The sequence below is a fragment of the Mustela erminea genome, chromosome 5, assembly GCF_009829155.1.
Source record: "Mustela erminea isolate mMusErm1 chromosome 5, mMusErm1.Pri, whole genome shotgun sequence".
NCBI classification, from domain to species: domain Eukaryota; kingdom Metazoa; phylum Chordata; class Mammalia; order Carnivora; family Mustelidae; genus Mustela; species Mustela erminea.
Window position 1 is genome coordinate 10,267,036 of NC_045618.1, and position 19,465 is coordinate 10,286,500.

Here is a 19,465-nt window from a genome sequence, read left to right on the forward strand (position 1 = left end):
GTGTGTGAAATTAATTTTTGAATAGATTTCCAGAAGCTTTTATGGCCCATGAGAGAATCTTGAGATGCTGTACTTTGATATTTTCCCAATAAGCAGCTTATTTTTCTGAGGGGAAAAGAGGGAAATAGGGAACACCTCTTGTTTTTTAATGTCAAAATAATTTTTAGAGGAATATTTAGTAACATAGAAAGACGCTCACTAGTACTACAAAAAAGGTAGGTTACAAATCAATATGTATATTATGATGTTCTCACATTAAATATATAGATTCATGTTTATATCTACAAAAGACCAAGCTGGACATGAAATAATAATAGTTAGCCCTCCCTTTCTTAAAGAAATCCATTGATTTTTTTCCTTCCAATGTCTCTCGAGTGTCTACTATGTGTCGGGACCAAGGTACGCTAGGCTTCAAGTATCTAGAGATAAGATTCAGCTCTGCCCTCAGGTACCTCACGGCCCAGTGAAAAAGTCACTGAAATAAATAAATAGTTAGATGAAACTAGATTTATAAAAGGCAGTAGGGCACAATGGTTCTTACTATGCACTTACTATGACTAACACAGATCCAAGTATAAACCATGGTTTTATACTTACAATGGGTTCCTAAGTGGATTTTCTCACTTCTCCAAGCTTTAATGTCAAGCTGTGCAAGTGGGGATAGAACTACCTACCTCACATGACAGTCATAAAAAATCATCTGAATGCAAGTTAGTAATTGAACCTGGCCATAGTAAGCACTCAGTAAGTGGCCAGCGATGGATGGCTGTTGTCATGGAAGGCGAATGGAAGCTCAGAGGAAGCCAGCAGGCTCCTGAAGATACAGATCCCTGAGCTCACAGTCATAGGACTAACCCTGAACTGGTTAAATCACTAACCTAGAGCTCGTGTTCTTTGCAAATCCAATGTGGGTGAAACCTGCCGTTGTTATCTGCCAAAAATGTCCCTGTTTGGGCAATGTCATCTGACGAAAATGTCCTACAACACCCAACTCCCGTTTGATGAGGCCTCTCTGTTTTAGGTGGGTTTGTTTTTTTTAAAGCTTTTAGCTTCACTCAAGTCCACGGCCCCTTCTGAAGACCCTGAAGTAGCCCCCTAACACGTGGCAAATCCCAAACCAGCTTAATGGCCTCCACCAGAGACTGACCCCTATCCCCCAGAGTCCTGGCTTCCCAAGTTTCTTCCTTTTCATTTCTCCTTTCTGTCTTTCTTTTACAGGAAATTTTAGTTCCTATCATAACTAAAACAATTCCTGAATCTTACCTCCTCAAGGGTGGCATGGTGACGGAGTGAAGGCACAGCCCTTAGAGTCAGGCAGCCCTGGGTCGGAATCCTATGGCTCAGGGCCCAGGAATGTCGAGCAAATAATCCACACCAGTCCCGTCCCTGTGTGTTTGCAGGAGAGTGAAAATGACCTCATAGGTCTGTCATGGAGATGAAGGTCACTAGTCCAGTAACCAACCCTTGACACACCCTCAACAAATGTTGGTTTTCTTCCTTTTTCCATAAGAACAATGTCTTGACTGTATTTACACACAGACTTTGAGGACTCTGCCATGGGGTGCCAACAGGTCCCTGTTCTCCTTTCATACACATCCAGAGGTAAAGAGGTCTTTCAGATGCTTTTAAAGTTGCAGCTCAGCTGAACTAATTAAGTCGTTTTGAGGGGAGGGTGCACACCTACTCATTTTTAGCATCATCAGATCGTAGTGACAAGAGGAGAAAGGAAAACAACGTTGGTCAAATGGACCGAGAGCTCCATTCATTACCATAACCCAAAAGCCTGAGAGGAAAAGGGTTGAATTGAAGGATGAAGAAACTCCAAGGTCAAGCAAAATGACCCAAATGTTTTATTCATCCGTTTATGCAGATTGTCACTCATTCAGCAATTACCAGGTACATGCCGAGCACTGTCCTAGAGAACATGTAAGGCAAATCCTGTTTCCACAAGAGAGAATTTGGTAGAGAAAATCAAACCTACATCCTTGACCTCTTCTCTCTTCACTGGGCTCCACATTCCCTTACCTGCAAGTACTTCTTAAAGGTGCTCTCTTTTCCCTCTCCTCCTTAACGTACCTGCTCTCCGCTGAATCCAAAGGATATTCTCAAAGGATACCAATAATCTTTTAACTGTAGAATCCATGGGCTCTTCCCTGCCCCCACCCAGCTCTTCACCAGCCGGGTTCCTTGCTGGTTTCTACATAGTTGAATGCTCCTTTCTCGAATTTCTTTCCAGGCTCACTGGTGTTGCTTCACTTTGATTCATCATCTTCCTTGTTGGCAAAGTTATTCATCACAAATCCAATTCTGCCCTCCTGTTCTCCTGTTTAGAATCCTCTGGCATTTTCCTTTGACCTATGGGATAAAGTATAACTTCCCTAATGCTACCTAGAAATGTCCTTTGGACCTTCGTCCAACCTGTCCTTCCAGCTTTGTCTCCTGTTAGTCTCCTTAGGAACCTTATGTCCAGTGATGTGAGATGACTTTCTTTCAAGTTGGTCATGCTCATCTAACCCTCCATTCCTCTGCTTCCATGGGCTTCCTCAGATGGAGATCTTTTACTTCTAGAACATTCCTGGGCTTAACATTAACTTGGCCACCCTCAAAACTGCTATATGCCTGTCTCCATCTCTAGCTTTGAGTTACTTTATAATAAGAACATACTTTTTCTCTTGATGCCCTAAGGTCTAGCAAAATGCCTGGCTTATCACAGCAGGAAAAAAAAAATCAAACTCTATTGGATAAATGAGATTTTGTTGGCTTACCTCTATAATTTCTCAACTGTCTGTATCTTCATTCACTTTCTCTCTGTAGTCTCCCAAATTAGAGAGGTAAGTCTCTTATTTAGACTGTCAAAGAGCTGTTACTATTCTGTGTTCTTTGACTCCTCACTAATATTCATTCAGCCAGAGCAACGTTCCTAATGTCTTACTTACACATCAGCAGTTGGTAAATAGCCATTGATTCAGTCCTCCAATGATGTCCTGCCAACCTAGCTACCACCATTTCTCTCCAAGACTTTAGGTTGGAAGAACCTGGCACATCAGGGGATTTCTAAGACCTTGGCTCCAAAGTAAGACCAACATCGATTCCACATGATTGTTCAGCCTATGTATCAGTGTCTGCTTACAAAGCTGCCCATGGTTGACATGACATATCAAATAAAGGCAAAATTCCTTGTCATGGTATTAAGGTCTTCCTAATTGGATACCAATTTCAGCCTTACATACAAATAATATGTTTGATATCCTATAAAAGTCTATCTCAAAATGTAATATGTTTATGAATCATTTGGGGGGATTTTGCACCAAATGTAGATTCTGATTCAGCAGGACTCTAGTGAGAGCCCCAGACTGCATCTCTACCAAGAGCCAGGTGATGTTGATCTGGCCTCTGCTCCACAGACCACAGCTTTGAGTAGTGAGAGACTCAGTCCAAACCACCTCTGCCCCTGTGTTCCTACTTTACCTTCCACTTGGAATGCTTTCTGGGCTCCATTAATTAATTGATTACTCCCTCAAAGCCAAGCTCAAATGCAGCCTTTTCACTAAAATGTTCTCTTATCTCCTGAAGTAAATATGAACTCTTTCTCCTTGAAGTTCTTAGATGTTTGATATGGGAAATCAATCACCCAAAAGGCATAACTAGCAAAGCTTTTATATATATTTCCAGTTTAAGACATGTTTTATTGTTTTCCTATTATTTGACCCAATCATACCCTACAATGACCTACACATTCATCACTAGTTCTACATAGTAATTAAAGTACTTGAGCAGGTTCTCATTCATTCATGATAAAATAACCAGAAAAAATGTGAACAACCTAGACTGTGAAGAATTGCATGATAATAATTTTTGTTCATAGTAATAACCCAGAAGCACAAGGAGCCTAAAATAGCTCCTGAATTATCAAAGAAAGGTTAAAATTACATTCAGCATATTTTAGTGTGAAGTGAATTTGATCGTGTTCTAAGTCTTTGAAAACTGACATGTGGCATATGCGTGTGTGTCTGATATGTTCCAATTCTTTGAAAACATATAAGGACTATATAATTGTCTTTTACAGTCATGTGTAATGTTCACCACCCTTAGCACCAATTACTTGCTTACCCCTACCATATGCGCGCGCGTGCACACACACGCACACACATATATGTCCATGCATATAGGCAACATGATTTCTCAGGGAAAAAAACCCCAGAAATCTAGTATTCTACTGTATTCCTAAATTCCCCAAATAAACTCCTCAAGGCCCTGAGTTTTTTCCTAAAGCTGAAAACCTTACAGTTATCTGGACGCAGCCTAGGACTGGTTCTTACTCTATTTTTGTGTATTCCCATAATTAATGCATATTCATTCCATAAAGATTTGCAGTGGATTACAAAGCATACACAATAAAATTTCAAAAACAAATCAAGTTAAATATGCAGAAGAAAAAACCAGGGTTGAATGTGAATGAAGCCAGAAAGAGTGGCTGCCTGGCCGTGAGTTTTTAGGACGCTACTTAGTCGTCAACCTGGAGCAAGGACGTCAGCACAGTAGCTCCCCTCCCCCTCCCTCTTCTGCTCCCAAAGGCCGCCAGGGCAGATGAACGGGCGTTTTCCTTCTTCCTCTTCTCTGGGGCTTGCTACCTATACTCCTCATTCAAAGGTAGCATATGCTTCCCTGCCTTCCCTGAGATGATAGCGGTATTGCTGCTTAATATATTAGGGAAACTAAGTCATGCGTTTATTTCTTCTTCTTTCTTTCTTTTTTTTTTTTTTTACTATTATCTTCAATACATTCTTCCCCTAATAAACTTTTGTGCCCTTCTCCCATACTAAGGGCATTTCTCTTTGTCCAGGAATCTAACTCCTTCCAAGAAAGTGGGAACTAGATCTTGTCCTGTACTTGAGTCCTTGTCCATCTTCCAAGTCCCCAGTGTCCGGCCAGATGAACCTCATTATTGGCTGAAAGTCTCACTTCCCATCAATGGGGATCCCTTCTTAGTCTCAAGAAATTTGACTTTCCCAACACTGGCTCTCTCTTCAATGGGATCTGGCCACACAATCAGGCAAATCTGTCCTCTGCATGGGCCAGCTCACCGGCCAACACCACCTGCCTCAGTCTGCCTGTGCCTTTCAAGTATGGCATAAGAAACAGGTGCTGGTTCATACTGTCCCTCCCCTCATCGCTGTCCAGTTACTTTTAGGGAGAGGTCTTTCCAGGAATGTTTAATAGTTTGTATATCATAAGTATCCATATTTCCCAGGGTGGGTCTGTCAAGAAATTAGGAGAGCCAGGGAGGCCTGGGTCAAAACCCTGAGAGAAGATAGGCAGGCTCTGCAGGGATTCTCAGCAGATAGAGCGAGGGGAGGGTCATAGAACTTTATCCCCAAGGCCCCCTCATGGATTCTTAGTCTTTGAAAGACGTCCCCTCCTAGAGAAGAAAACAAACTCATCTCCATGGCATAATCTCAGGTCAACAACAAAGGGCCTGGGACACATTTGGAATGGCCATGCTGTAGAGAGGGAGATAGGAGGCCATTGCCTGGCCAGAAGGAAGACTCAGAATTAGTTAGCCCTCTTGAGTATGCAGAGCCACTGAAGCATGGCTTATCCATGGGACGAGGCCAGTGGCAACCGAAAGCCCAGGCTGTCTTAATCAGTAGAAGGAGTGACCATACTTAGTCCTCAAAGCATGAGGGGAGGACCTTCTTTTGCAAGAGAAGTAGGAAACTGAGTAGAGGCAGACCAGCCAAGGTGCAGCTGTGCAGGATCATCCAATGGCCTTCTAGCAACTGAGCAGTCAGTGTCGAGAGGATCTACTGGGGTCCTCTCCTTGGCTGATCTATTGTCTATGGAAAAAGCACTGGGAACTTGTTAGCACCTGAACAGAGTCTTGAACTTTATTAAAGATTTTATTTACTTATTTGAGAGAGAGAGAGAGAAGAGGGATAGAGCACGAGAGGGGAGAAGGTCAGAGGGAGAAGCAGGCTCCCCGTGGAGCTGAGAGCATGATGTGGGACTCGATCCGGCAACTCCAGGATCATGACCTGAGCCGAAGGTAGTGGCTTAACCAACTGAGCCACCCAGGCATCCCACAGAGTCTTGAATTTTCTTGAGTGGAGAGGAAACTGATGGGACGGGCGGAATGGACCAGAAGTTTTCCTGAGCGGGCCGCCCTTGATACACAGACCCTCCCTTGTATTCTTCCTTGCTTTGCTCTCTGTCTTCAGCTTTTAAGAATCCTTTGATTCCTGATTGCCCATAAATTGTCTTCGGCATGGTTCAAAGCTTCAGGATTTATACTGGCCTGTTTCTTATAAATCTACCTTACCTCTTACACACAATTTGCCTTGATCTCAGTAATTTGTCTATGCCTTGATTCAAAGCCTTGGGCTTTCTTCTATCCGGCACAATCACCTGACTCTTCCAATCATGTTTTATTTTCCTCAGGCTCAGTTTCCTACCCTTTACCGTCAATCCAAGGTCATTTACCTCACTGCATGAAAATACCCAAAATAGTCAAAGTGCCATCTCTGTGTGAGTAATGAGGAAGAGAGAGTCGTGTGAGGATTTCCTCTATGACCAAGTTCTCAGCACCATGTGAACTGCCTATGTGATTACCAGGTGGTCACGATAATGATCCAAAATATTCCCTAATTCCTTATGACTTATTACACCGTTGAAGCACAATTCGTCAGAATTGGAAGGGAACTTGGAGTTGATAGGGCACAACCGGACCATTTTACAGGGAGGTAAATAGTGAACCAGAAAGCTTCAAGCCTTTGCCCAGAATCTTAGGGCTAATCAATAAAGGTGCTAAGGCCAACACCTAGGTTTCCAGAATTCCAGGTCTAATATTCTTGCCACTGCAGTAAACGCTTATGCAACACACATACGTAAACAGTAAATAGAACCGGAATTTTTTTAAAAGCCAAGACTTCCGGGCACCTGGGTGGCTCTGTTGTGAAGCGTCTGCCTTCAGCTCAGGTCATGATCCCAGCGTCCTGGGATCGAGCCCCATCTCGGGTTCCCTGCTCCCGGAAAGCCCGCTTCTACCTCTCCCGCTTCCCCTGCTTGCATTCCCTCTCTCACTGTCTTTCTCTCTGTGTCAAATAAATAAATAAAATCTTTTTTAAAAAGCCAAGACTTTGGGGGCACCCGGGTGGCTCATTCGGTTAAGTGTCTCACTCTCGATCTCAACTGAGATCTTGATCTCAGGGACATGAGTTCAAGCCCTGCACTGGAAGCTAAAAAAAAAAAAAAAAAAAAGGCCAAAACGTCAATGGCTGAAGCTCAAGAAGAATTTTGCTTTACTCACTCACTTCCTCCACTGTTACTTATCCAGTGCTCGCTCTCTACCAGCACTCTACCAGGATAAGGAGACGAGGCATGGGCGAACCGAAGCCAATGCCGTCTATGGATATTAGACATCAAGCAAATATTTGTGCAAATACATTATAGCATGTTTCCTTTATTTTAAGATGCAACTATTTCCTTCAAGATCTCAGCATGTCCAATATCAAGTCTTCTAGTTAGCATCCCTACCAACGATTTGACCTGGGAGTCAGATTCTTCCAGAGCTTATTTGCAATTGTTTCTTTTAACTGGAGCTAATCCCAGCATGGAACCTGCCCCCTCCCCCCGCCCCAACCCCACCTAACCCTCCTTACCTACATGCTCTGCTTGAGGTAGACCACACTTACAGTCAGACTTCAGACCACAAGCCTGTGTGATAATCACCTTCTGGCTCAAATTGCCAGGAGACAGAGAGTTCTCTACCTTCTTACCCTAGGCGATGAGGTTGAGGTTTTTTTTTTTTTTTAACAGTTCCTATAGGTCCATACAATAACGGCACATTTTACAATCAATGGCATTTTAAATTTTGTGAATTATAGTGATTACAAATTGCTGTAAGAATTGTGAAGGAATAATGCAGAGTGGCCCAAGGAGGTGTATAGGCTGACCTCATTTAGATGGAGGGCCTTTGTAAATAAATGGTAGGGAAGCTGTACTAGCTTGTGAGGGCTCCTGTAACAGAATCATAGGCCAGGCAGCTTAAACCACAGAAATGTACTTCCTCACACTGTTCTGGAGGTTCTAAGTCCCAGATCAAGGTGTAGGCGGGGTTGGCTCCTTCAGAGGCCTCTCTCCTTGGCTTGCAGATGACTGTCCGCGCCACATTGTCACATGGTGTCCCTTCTGTGTGCCCACGTCCTAATCCCTTTTCTTAAAAGGACCCCAGTTCCCTCCAATTAAGGTCCACCCCCATGACCTTATTTGACCTTAATTAGCTCTTTAAAGAACCTATCTCCAAATACAATCACATTCCAAAGTACTGAGGGTTAAAACTTCAACATATTGTTTTTGGGGACACAACCCAGCCCATAACATGAGCTGAGTCCTAGGGAATGGGACAGATGACCCAGGAGCTGAGCATTCCATACAGGGGAGACTGCCTGTTCAAAGCCCACTGCGACAAATAAAGGGCCAGAGTTAATTTTAAATTCCTTTACTGCGAAATCCTCAAAGGAAAAGAATGTCATTTCAGTGAATCAGTTTCTCTTGAAATCTGATACAGAAATATGATGGATTTCTATTTATAAATTACTTTTAAAATTCGGATTTTTTTTAAGTAAATAGGGTTATGTTTTTTGATTGTAATTATCACCCACAATTTCCTCCGTCTGAACTTGATTCTGTTCCCTGTTGCTGTGCTAAATGCGCTGTGAATTGACATGCAGATCAGTAACACGATAAATTACCACCATTACATATGCCTTTTGCAAGGGGTGGTGTTAAAACCATTTCCTCTCACTGCTTTTAGAGAATAGCCTCATTTCCAGGGGCCAAGCATTCCAGACAGGCCAAACAGCCTGTGGAATAAATTATGATTTGTAACAGGCTCATAGAAGGACACATTCCATCTGGAGTATGGAGGACGCCATTCCTCTTGGCGCATCCTTTTTAAATCAGTACAAAAGCCTATACCCATCCCCGCACTCTTGCAGAGGGGTTTCCTGGGACTTCAGAAAAGTGATAGTGACTGTTGGCCACCTGTACACGTGACATTCCTAATCAAAATCACAATGAGATATCACAATACGTCTGTCAGGGTGGCTAAAATCAAAAACACAAGAAATAAGTGTTGGCGAGGATGCAGAGAAAAGCGATCCTTGTGCACTGCAGGTGGAAGACAGATTGGTACCTCTCCTGTGAAGAACAGTGGAGCATTTCCTCAAAAAATTAAAAATAGTTGGGCACCTGGGTGGCTCAGTGGGTTAAGCCTCTGCTTTTGGCTCAGGTCGCGATCTCAGGGTCCTAGGAGCAAGTCCTGCATCCGGGTCTCTGCTCAGCGGGGATCCTGCTTCCTCCTCTCTCTCTGCCTGCCTCTCTGCCTACTTATGATTTCTCTTTGTCAAATAAATAAAATCTTTAAAAAAATTAAAAATAGAATTACCACATGACCCACTAATTCCACTGCTAGATATTTCCCCAAAAGAAACAAAAATCACTACTTTGAAGAGATATATTTACTCCAACGTTTACTGCAACATTGTTTACAATAGTCATGAAAAGGAACAGCCCAAGTGTCCATCCATAGATGAAGGGATGAAGAAATTGTGGTAGACATATGCAATGGAATATCACTCAGCCACAAAGAAGAATAAGCTTTTGCCATTTGCAACAACATGGATGGATCTAGAAGATATAATTCTAAGTGAAATAAGTTGGAGAAAGACAAATACCACATGATCTTATTCGTATGTGCAATTTAAAAAACATAACATAGAAAAAAATGAGATAAACCAAGAACCAGATCCTTTTCTTTTGTTGTTAACATATAAGGTATTATTTGCCCCAGGGGTACAGGTCTGTGAATTATCAGTCTTACACAATTCACAGCACTCACCATAGCACATAGCCTCCCCAATGTCCATCACCCAGCTACCCCATCCTTCCCAGGCGCATCCCCTCCAGCAACCCTCAGTTTGTTTCCTGAGATTAAGAGTCTCTTATGGTCTGTCTCCCTCTCTGGTTTCATCTTGTTTCATTTTTCCCTCCCTTCCCATATAGATCCCATCTTCTTTCTCAAATTCTTCATATCAGTGAAATAGTATGATAATTATCTTTCTCTGATTGATTTATTTTGCTCAGCATAATACCCTCTAGTTCCATCCACATCATTGCAAATGGCAAGATTTCATCTCTTTGGATGGCTGCATAGTATTCCGTTGTGTCTATATACCACATCTTCTTATCCATTCATCTGTTGATGGACATCTAGGCTCTTTCCATAGTTTGGCTATTGTGGACATTGCTGCTATAGACATTGGGGTGCACGTGCCCCTTTGGATCACTACATTTGTATCTTTGGGGTAAATACCCAGTAGTGCGATTGCTGGGCTGTAGGGTAGCTCTCTTCAACTTTTTGAGGAACCTCCCTACTGTTGTTAGAGCGGCTGCACCAGCTTGCATTCCCACCAACAGTGTAGGAGGAAGAACCAGACTCTTAAATGCAGAGAATAAACCAGTGGTCACCAGATGGGTTGTGGTGGGGAATGGGTGAAATTCGATAAAGGGGATTAAGAGCAATTTACCCTGATGAGTGCTGAGACGTGTATAGGCTTATTGAATCATTACAGTGTACACCTAAAGTAATTTAACACTTTGTGTTAATTACATGTGAATTTAAAAAAGTGATCACAGATAAAGCCCGATCCGCCCACCCTCCCTTCTTTCTTCACATATGTGGCTCTATAGCAAACAGGACCCAAGGATTCTCTGCTTTTACTGCGTCATCTCAAAACTCAAAGATCTGAAATCCAGTTTATTATAAGATTAGACAATAAGGGCATCCTTGCATTTTCAGAGATCTGCTACAAGAACTTGACAAAAACATATGCTGCCTGACATTGCACAAGTGTCCAGTCACAGCACAGCCCATCCAGATGAAATGCTCGGTTCTTTGTCAAGCAAGCACTCTGACGCCGAGTGACCAAAACACTCATGTGAATTCCGAGGAATGAGTTCAGCTTTTGCCCTGCTCTGTACTTGGGTTGTGCGGGAGGCAGACCGAAGTGCCCGTCTGAATTTCCTAGGCTGGAACGTGGGGCTTGGGAAACTTCTCCGCAGATCCCTCCCTTGGAGCCAGGGCACCTTTATCCAAGGAGTTGCAGAAGCTGCAGTGAGCTGCTTTTCTGGTCCCCCATCGTCTGCCATCCTCGGTCGAGACAGGAGAGGTGGTCCCCAGCAATGAGATGTGAGACCACTGCTCTCCCTGCAGCCAAATCTTGAGTTGGATGGAAGAGATGGGAATTTCTCACCAGTCAAGCTCTAACTTTATTTCATCTGGACCCCAGGTTGGTCATGATTCACACTCCAGAAAATGAAATCTCCCTACTCTCTCCTCCCTACTTTGTGCTACTGTGATCATTTCACGCAGGGAAGAGAGTTTGGCTTTGACGAAGAGCAGTGGTTGCAGATTGGCTGATCGTTCATTCATGCAAACAGTAATTAACAGGCACCTACTAGACGCTCCGTATTGTTCTATGTATGAGACATACTCTGTTCGAATGTCTTGTACTGAAGCTGCTGTGTGGTGTATCTTCATGCTTTTCTTCATTTTCTCTTCTCCTACTCTTCCTTCTTACTTTAAGTTTTCTATAACTATTTGATTATTAGATCAAATAATTGTATGTGGTTTGAAAAGAAAAAAAGAAGAGTGAGGAAGTCTCAGAATGGTTACGTCCGGACTTCAGTTGTTAATTTCAAAAGCCGCTGTATTCCTTCAAAGATAAAAAACAAGGCCAATATTCAGCTGTTGTGGTTCTGAAGTCCTTTCAGAAAAAAGAGTGAACTGACAGCAACAAAATTCCCAAAAAGTTGATTAAACCTAAATTTCTTTCACCTGGGAAAAACCATAGGCTTCTGTAGTGAGATAAACCTTTTATTTCAAAGCTAACCTTTGAAGTTTGAAAATAAAAGCTAAAGACTTGTGGCCCAGGATGCCAGGCTGTTGCGACCTAAAGCGCTCACCGGAATTTCAAAGAGAAATGATAACAGGTGAGCGCTCCCGCGTGCACGAACCCTGGGAACCCAGCACCAAGGATCGTGCAGGACCTGCCACTGATACACTCATAGATAACAGATCGGCTTCGTGGTGAAAGGTTGAAGGTACAGAACCCTTGAAGGGAAATACCATCTGATCTTGCCTGCCTAAGACCCTGAGTCAAAGGCAGAAAAAAGGATTCTTTCCTCTTTCTGCTCTCCTCCTGGCACTGGCTACAGAGAGGCCGGGAGAGGGGTTCCGGGGATAGATCTAGATAGATTCTAAGGTGGATCCACAGGAGATAGAGAGCCCCAAGCCATGCTGCAGGGGGACATCAGGAGGACCCATTAAGTCAGATTCTGAAGGTGGGGATTGAGAACCAGGTATTAGCATGTGTTGAAGACCCCCTGTGTCTCTAATGCACAACAAGGGAGAGAGGATTGCTTGTCATTGAAGACAGGACATCTGCTCTGCCATGATAGCCCTCCTCTGCCCCCTCCCACAGGGACACCATGCCACCTGGCCAAATTCCTCTGTCTCTTTTTAATTACACAGTTGGAAGAGGAGGGAAAGGACTCAGGCCCTTTCCCGAGTATATAAATATGCTCAAGCTTCTTGCATTTTTAAATCAACAAGCAAGCCAACTCACCTCCCTAGACTTCGGGTTCCCTCCTAGCAAAACCTCTCTCCTCCCTTGCACAAACAAGGCGTTGGAAAAAGAGCCCCTTGTAGGCACCTACTGTCCACACCTCTTATTCTCCACTGTCAGTATTTAAAAATATGTTGATATTTTTCTCGTCATAGACTTTTTGGCATTAATTTTGATATTTCAAAAATACTGCCTTGATATTTTATTAATCTTGATCACTTTGTTTTTTAGCATTCTCCCCCCCCCCCCCCCCCCGGTTTTGCTCCCAAGGAGAATGCCTCACTTGTCGAAGTCCCGGTCCTGTTCTGTTTACTCCTCAACCCATTACAGTCGGGCTTCTGCTCCCCAAAATGTAATAGAAACTAACCTCGATGTGTCTTTAAAGGACATTTTTTTACTCCCTGTTTTAGTTGACATTCTTTTGAGCATTTCAGACACATCAAACAACAAGTAAAACATACACAAATGTAATGATTACCAAAAAAAAATTACTTACACCAAAACCCAGTCCTAACTTACTTCTTAACTCCCTTTCCCATTTATTATTTTAATATCACTTCTACACTTCGTAAAACTACAGCAGTACTTAATTACAAACCTTCCCAAGGGTATAGTATTTTTACCCAGACCAGAGAGAAAATGAACATCAATTCAGATAGCGAAGCTTACAGGATCTTGTTCATCAAAGGATTCCGGTTATGGCACAAAGGCGTTATTTCTCCCAAGGCTATTCCAACCCAAGCGAGAACTTCAGACTGAAACTTTCTTTTTAAGATAATCTTTTCTTTCTGCATCAATTAAGAAAAAATGTAGTTCCAAGTTTTTCCCACAGACTTTCGTTTTCAGTAGCTTGGAACATCCGCATGAAATGCTGAAGTCTTTCTTGGCCACCATGACATGGCCCATTGTTTCGTCATTGTGATGACTGGGTCATTGCGATAAGTTGGTTTATTGACATTATTTAAAATGTATGGGGGCGCCTGGGTGGCTCAGTGGGTTAAAGCCTCTGCCTTCAGCTCAGGTCATGATCTCAGCGTCCTGGGATCGAGCCCCGCATCGGGCTCTCCGCTCAGCAGGGATCCTGCTTCCTCCTCTCTCTCTGCCTGCCTCTCTGCCTACTGGTGATCTCTGTCTGTCAAATAAATAAATAAAATAAAGAAATGAGCACTCTTTTTCTTAAAAAGGCATTTGGACTTTTCATCATCTTGGAACAAAGTTTTGAGCCTTCTCTCTGCCGAGTTATTTTGTGTGAGCATGGATGCCAATTAAGTTCCTCTTGTTCTTTTTCTTTTTTAATAGACATTTTATTTATTTATTTATTTATTTATTTATTTATTTGACAGAGAGATCACAAGTAGGCAGAGAGGCAGGCAGAGAGAGAGAGAGAGAGAGGAGGAAGCAGGCTCCCCGCTGAGCAGAGAGCCCGACGTGGGACTTGATCCCAGGACCTTGACATCATGACCTGAGCCGAAGGCAGCGGCTTAACCCACTGAGCCACCCAGGCACCCCAAGTTCCTCTTGTTCTTGGTTCTGTATATTTTCCTAGGGCGATTTGGCTAAACTCAGTTCCCTACACTTTCCTCCTCTACTCCGGGCATTTACTCAGAAAGACGTCAGTTTCATTGTCCATGTTTTAGAATCAAACCCTTAATAGAAGAAATAGAATACCAATTTATGTTAACCTCCTCTCGTTAAAATTAATAAAAATTAAACAGGCCCCTTTATAGCCAACTTCTCTGCTCATCCTAATTACTTCTAGTGTACTTTATATGAACTTTTCTCTTAATGTCGGTATGAAATTACGGGCTTTCACAAACTCAACATATTTCAATTAACCGCAATTATGATAACTATTTTGATGCTCAAATTCCAATCTGGCCGGTGGGAGACCTCTAACCTAGCTCTCTTGTTCTTTCAGCACCGTTCCTGGTGTCTTGGAAAGCACTTTGCTTTTTGGCAAAGAGAGGGACCATTCTCTTCCGCGCGTATTTGCGCACAGGCGGGCACATGCGCGCACACGGGCACATGCGCGCACACGGACGTGCCTGTTCCAAATCTGGGCATTTAGCACTTCATGTCAGAATGGGCAGTAAACCAAATGGTGCTGCTGTTGAAGCGCTTTTAGCAGGAATAATACTGCTTTTTAACATCATGTGTTCACATTGATTTTTTCCCCCTAATATTATTAACACAATTAAGTCTCTGTACTTTACTCACATTGTAGCAGGTTTTATTGAACTCTAAGACTTTCTAATATATTATGCAATAAATGACCTCCGCTTGAACCTTCTTTCTACCAATGATACTGGCTTTTGTGTTTGTCTTCACAACACACTGACATTCAAGGACCCTGAATACTTGGGCTTTGTTCCACCATCATGGTCCCCGATTTTCATCTCGTCTGGGAGGAATTCTCAGCCCCCGGGTCATATACCTAAGTGTTTTTTGCCCCTGAGAAGTAATTGTTTCCATGATGGCATGTTGATTTTCCTTAATTCCAGGAAAGGCTTGGCCTCATGATACTCAAAGGCTCTTCTTTGTTCAGAATTCAGTTTGGGAGGACACCATATCTCCCTTTGCCCACATGTTTCCCTACTGTATCTGCCCCATCATTGATGTCCTTTGTGTCTAGGACTACAAAGAAAGAAAGCTGTGATCTCTGGAGAGTCTCAGTGACAACCTTTAAAGGGCAGTAGTATCTTTTCCCTGTCTTACCCTGGTTAATTTCCTTCTAGAAGTCCTTATTTTCTTATATTTTTCAAGAGTATTTTCTTTGGTAACTCCAGATTTACTGATCCCTTTGTTGTTGTTGTTGTTGTTGTTTAAGATTTTATTTATTTATGTGACAGACAGAGATCACAAGTAGGCAGAGAGGCGGGCAGAGAGAGAGAGGGGAAGCAGGCTCCCCCACCCAGCAGGGAGCCTGATGTGGGACTCGATCTCAGGACCCTGGGATCATGACCTGAGCTGAAGACAGAGGCTTTAACCCACTGAGCCACCCAGGTGCCCCATTGATCTCTTTGTTTAAGGGATCTGGAATTCCACCAGAGTTTGCACTGGTTTCGACACCATCATTACCTTGAGAATTGTGCCAAAGGTACCCATTACCTTTACACAGAGGAAGAGGGCTCTGGACGAGAAAAAGGGAGAACTTCTGCTTAAAGAGATAAGAGATAGAAAGTAAGAGAACACAAAGGGACACATATCTGACTTCTTATTCAAAATAACCTCAGCCGGATGGAGTTTGAATTTGACAGCCGCCTGGGTTTCATTTTATGCCTTTGAGTTGGGGCAGAGCGCATGAGAAATGTCAGTTTGCTGGAGGCTGCCCATTAAACAAGGCAATTTGGGTCCAGAAATGATGGAGTGGGTATAAATTTTTTTAATACGAATAAAATTTTAAAAGTTATAATCCTAATGCACATTTATTTTTTTAAGTGGTAATTTAGAAATGTAGATGAACATAAAATCTGCCCGGCTCTATGCCAGGCACTGGACATTGCGTAACTCTTTCAATACTCATAGCGACGTGCTGGGATGGGTCCTATTTTTATTCCCATTTTAAAGATAGGTAAACTAGGGGAACCTGGGGGCCTCAGTCATTAGGGTCTGCCTTTAGCTCAGGTCATGATCCCAGGGTTCTGGAATCGAACCCCTTATCAGGCTCTCTGCTCAGCGGGAAGCCTGCTTCTCCCTCCCCCACTCCCCCTGCCTGTGTTCCCTCTATCGTTGCTCTCTCTCTATCAAATAAATACATAAAATCTTAAAAAAAAAATAAAGATAGGTAAATTGGCGCTTAGAAAGGCTGAGTAAGTTATTCATGGTCATAAACTTGTAGATGGTCAGTTCAAATTCAGGTGATTCCAATTTAGGTAGCCTGATTGCAGAACACATGGTCCTAAACACGCTGTGTGTGTTTTTTTTTTTAAGATTTTATTTATTTATTTGACAGAGAGAGGTCACAAGTAGGCAGAGAGGCAGGCAGAGAGACAGGGGGAAGCAGGCTCTCTGCAGAGCAAAGAGCCCGCCCGAGGCGGGGCTTGATCCCAGGACCCTGAGACCATGACCTGAGCCAAAGGCAGAGGCTTCAACCTACTGAGCCACCTAGGCGCCCCTAAACATGCTGCGTTTGTATATAATAAAAATCTGACCATACCACACATGCAATCTGGAATCCTCCTTTTTTCCCCTCTTATGAGTTTATTAAGGGCTTTTCCCCCTTCTTATAATATTTTGTATTGAAAAAAATATGGGTTAATACTTGGGGTGCCTGGCTGGCTCTATTGGTGGAGCATGTGACTCTTGATCTCCGAGTTCTGAGTTCAAGCCCCACGTTGGGCATGGAGACTACTTAAAAAATAAAAATAAAAGTGGGTGAATACTGTCTTTTCTTGAAAATGTAATGTAATTTGGCCAGTCTTTATTCATGGACATACACTTTCTTCCCAATTTTTCAGTATCAGAAATAATTATTCAACAAACATTAAACAACAAACACTAAAGCATTGTACTTGTATTTTTGCTTGTGTCTGATTATCTTCTTCAGACAGATTCATTGGGAGAATTATCAAGCCAATGGAAGGAAACAATTTGACTCCGTTGATAGACATCACCAAATCACTTTCTGCAGAGTGGCACAAATCCACACCTCTCCCAGGACCTCATTAATGAGCCTTTCTAGCAAACTCCCCCCAGCGCCAAAAATTTTCTTTAAAAAGTGTTTTGCCATTTTGTTGGAGGGTGAATAAAATGTGTCTTGTATTTGTTTTAATTAGTATTTGTTTGATTAGTTGTGAGTGTGTCTCTTGTTGCATGTTCATTGGATTTGGTATTTCTTTAAATTTTCCACGTGGACCCTCTGCCCACATTTCTTTCTGAGTGTCAGAGTTTTACTTAACGCTCTGTAAGGGCACTTTATGTTTTGATGATATTACCCTTCAACTCTAATGCTAAACGGCTTCTCCCAATTTGTGAGTTTATTGTCGTGAGCAGTGTTTCTTGATGTAGGGGAGTTCTAATTGTGTAATGGGAAAAAGTCTGTCTGGCTTTTCCTTTGTAATTACTCCTGTTGCTCTTACGGGTAGGATGCTTTTCCCTCTCCAGAGATCTGATAATTATTCCCTTATATTGTTGTCTATGTGTGCTTCTTTCATCCATTTGTTTTTATTGTTGTTTTTGCTTTGGGCTATTGCACTGGCAAGGCTATAACTTGAGTTAATCAATTTTCTCAACCATTTGATGAATAACCTGTTCCTTTCTCATTTTTTGTTGTTCTTGCTTTATTAAGCTGGGCTATATACTAGAGTCTATTTCAGGACTGATTGCTCGATTCTATCAATTGGTCTGTCAGTTCTTGAGCGCGTACCATACTGCTCTGTTGGATGTTGCTTGTGATATATTTTAATACCTGGTAGGACATGCCCCCTTAATATAACTGGCCCAGTTTTCCTATTTCAATATGTTCTTCATTTTTTTTTTTTTTTACTTATTATTCGTCTGTATGAACTATAGAACCACGACTTCATATAAGCCAGATAATACTGGCTTACCTTTTTGTTTGCATCATATCATTGAAATATATAGCATGTTATTGCAAAATTATGATAGTATTAGTTGGTCTTTTGTTAGGCTATCTTTGTTGGTTTTGTATTAGTGTTAGGCTAACTTTGCATATTGACTCTTTATATTTCCAGCTTTTGTTTTTATAGCTGGAAAAACCGTATTACATGGAGTTATCTGTCTTTGTGAAAGTTATCACTGGTGAAATTTTAATGCAACGGGATATCTTTAGAGGTAATTATCCTAGGGTCAAATCAAGTTTGCCACTGAAATATCTATTTAATTCAGTCTTTCAAATTTACTGACATATCGTTTTTGAATAATACTTTTTGATTTGTTAAAATTTTCCTCTGTTCTTATTTTTACACTTTTTTACTTTTAAATTTTGTTTTCTCCCTCCACTTCTCATATATTCTTGAATTGTGTTAAAAAATCAGTTCTTGAATTTGTGCATCAACTTTATTGTTTCTATTGTTAATATTTCATTCATTTTTTCTATGCTTACCTTTAGAAAATCTTTTCTTCTATTTTCCTTGTTCTAAATACATGTTAATTATGTATAGTACAAATGCTTTGAGATGTATCTTTTTTGTCTACTTGTTTTTTCAAGTCTAGTAATTCTATAAAGGGCCTGCATAAAATCATCATGTTTCTGTCCATTTCTTCTTGTACATCTTTGCTTTATGTATTTGAGGTACAAAATACATATGCCTTTTATATATTTATTGAAAACTGCACATTTTTATGCACACTCTGACTCATGTGTTCAGTCTTTATGAATTTAATATTAATATCTTCATTATTTTCTTGTTTGTTTTTTTCTGGTAAATATTCATTTTTAATGCTTTAGTCTATTTGTATCATTTTGTTTTGGATACATTTCTAGTGAGTAGGTAGGTGATGGTTGGATTTTCTTAGCCCGATACTGATTTTTTTTTCTTTTCAGCGTAACAGTATTCATTGTTTTTGCACCACACCCAGTGCTCCATGCAATATGTGCCCTCCTTAATACCCACCACCTGGCTCCCCCAACCTCCCACCCTCTGCCCCTTCAAAACCCTCAGGTTGCCTTTCAGAGTCCATAGTCTCTCATGGTTCACCTCCCCTTCCAATTTCCCTCAACTCCCTTCTCCTCTCCATCTCCCCTTGTCCTCCATGCTATTTGCTATGCTCCACAAATAAGTGAAACCATATGATAATTGACTCTCTCTGCTTGACTT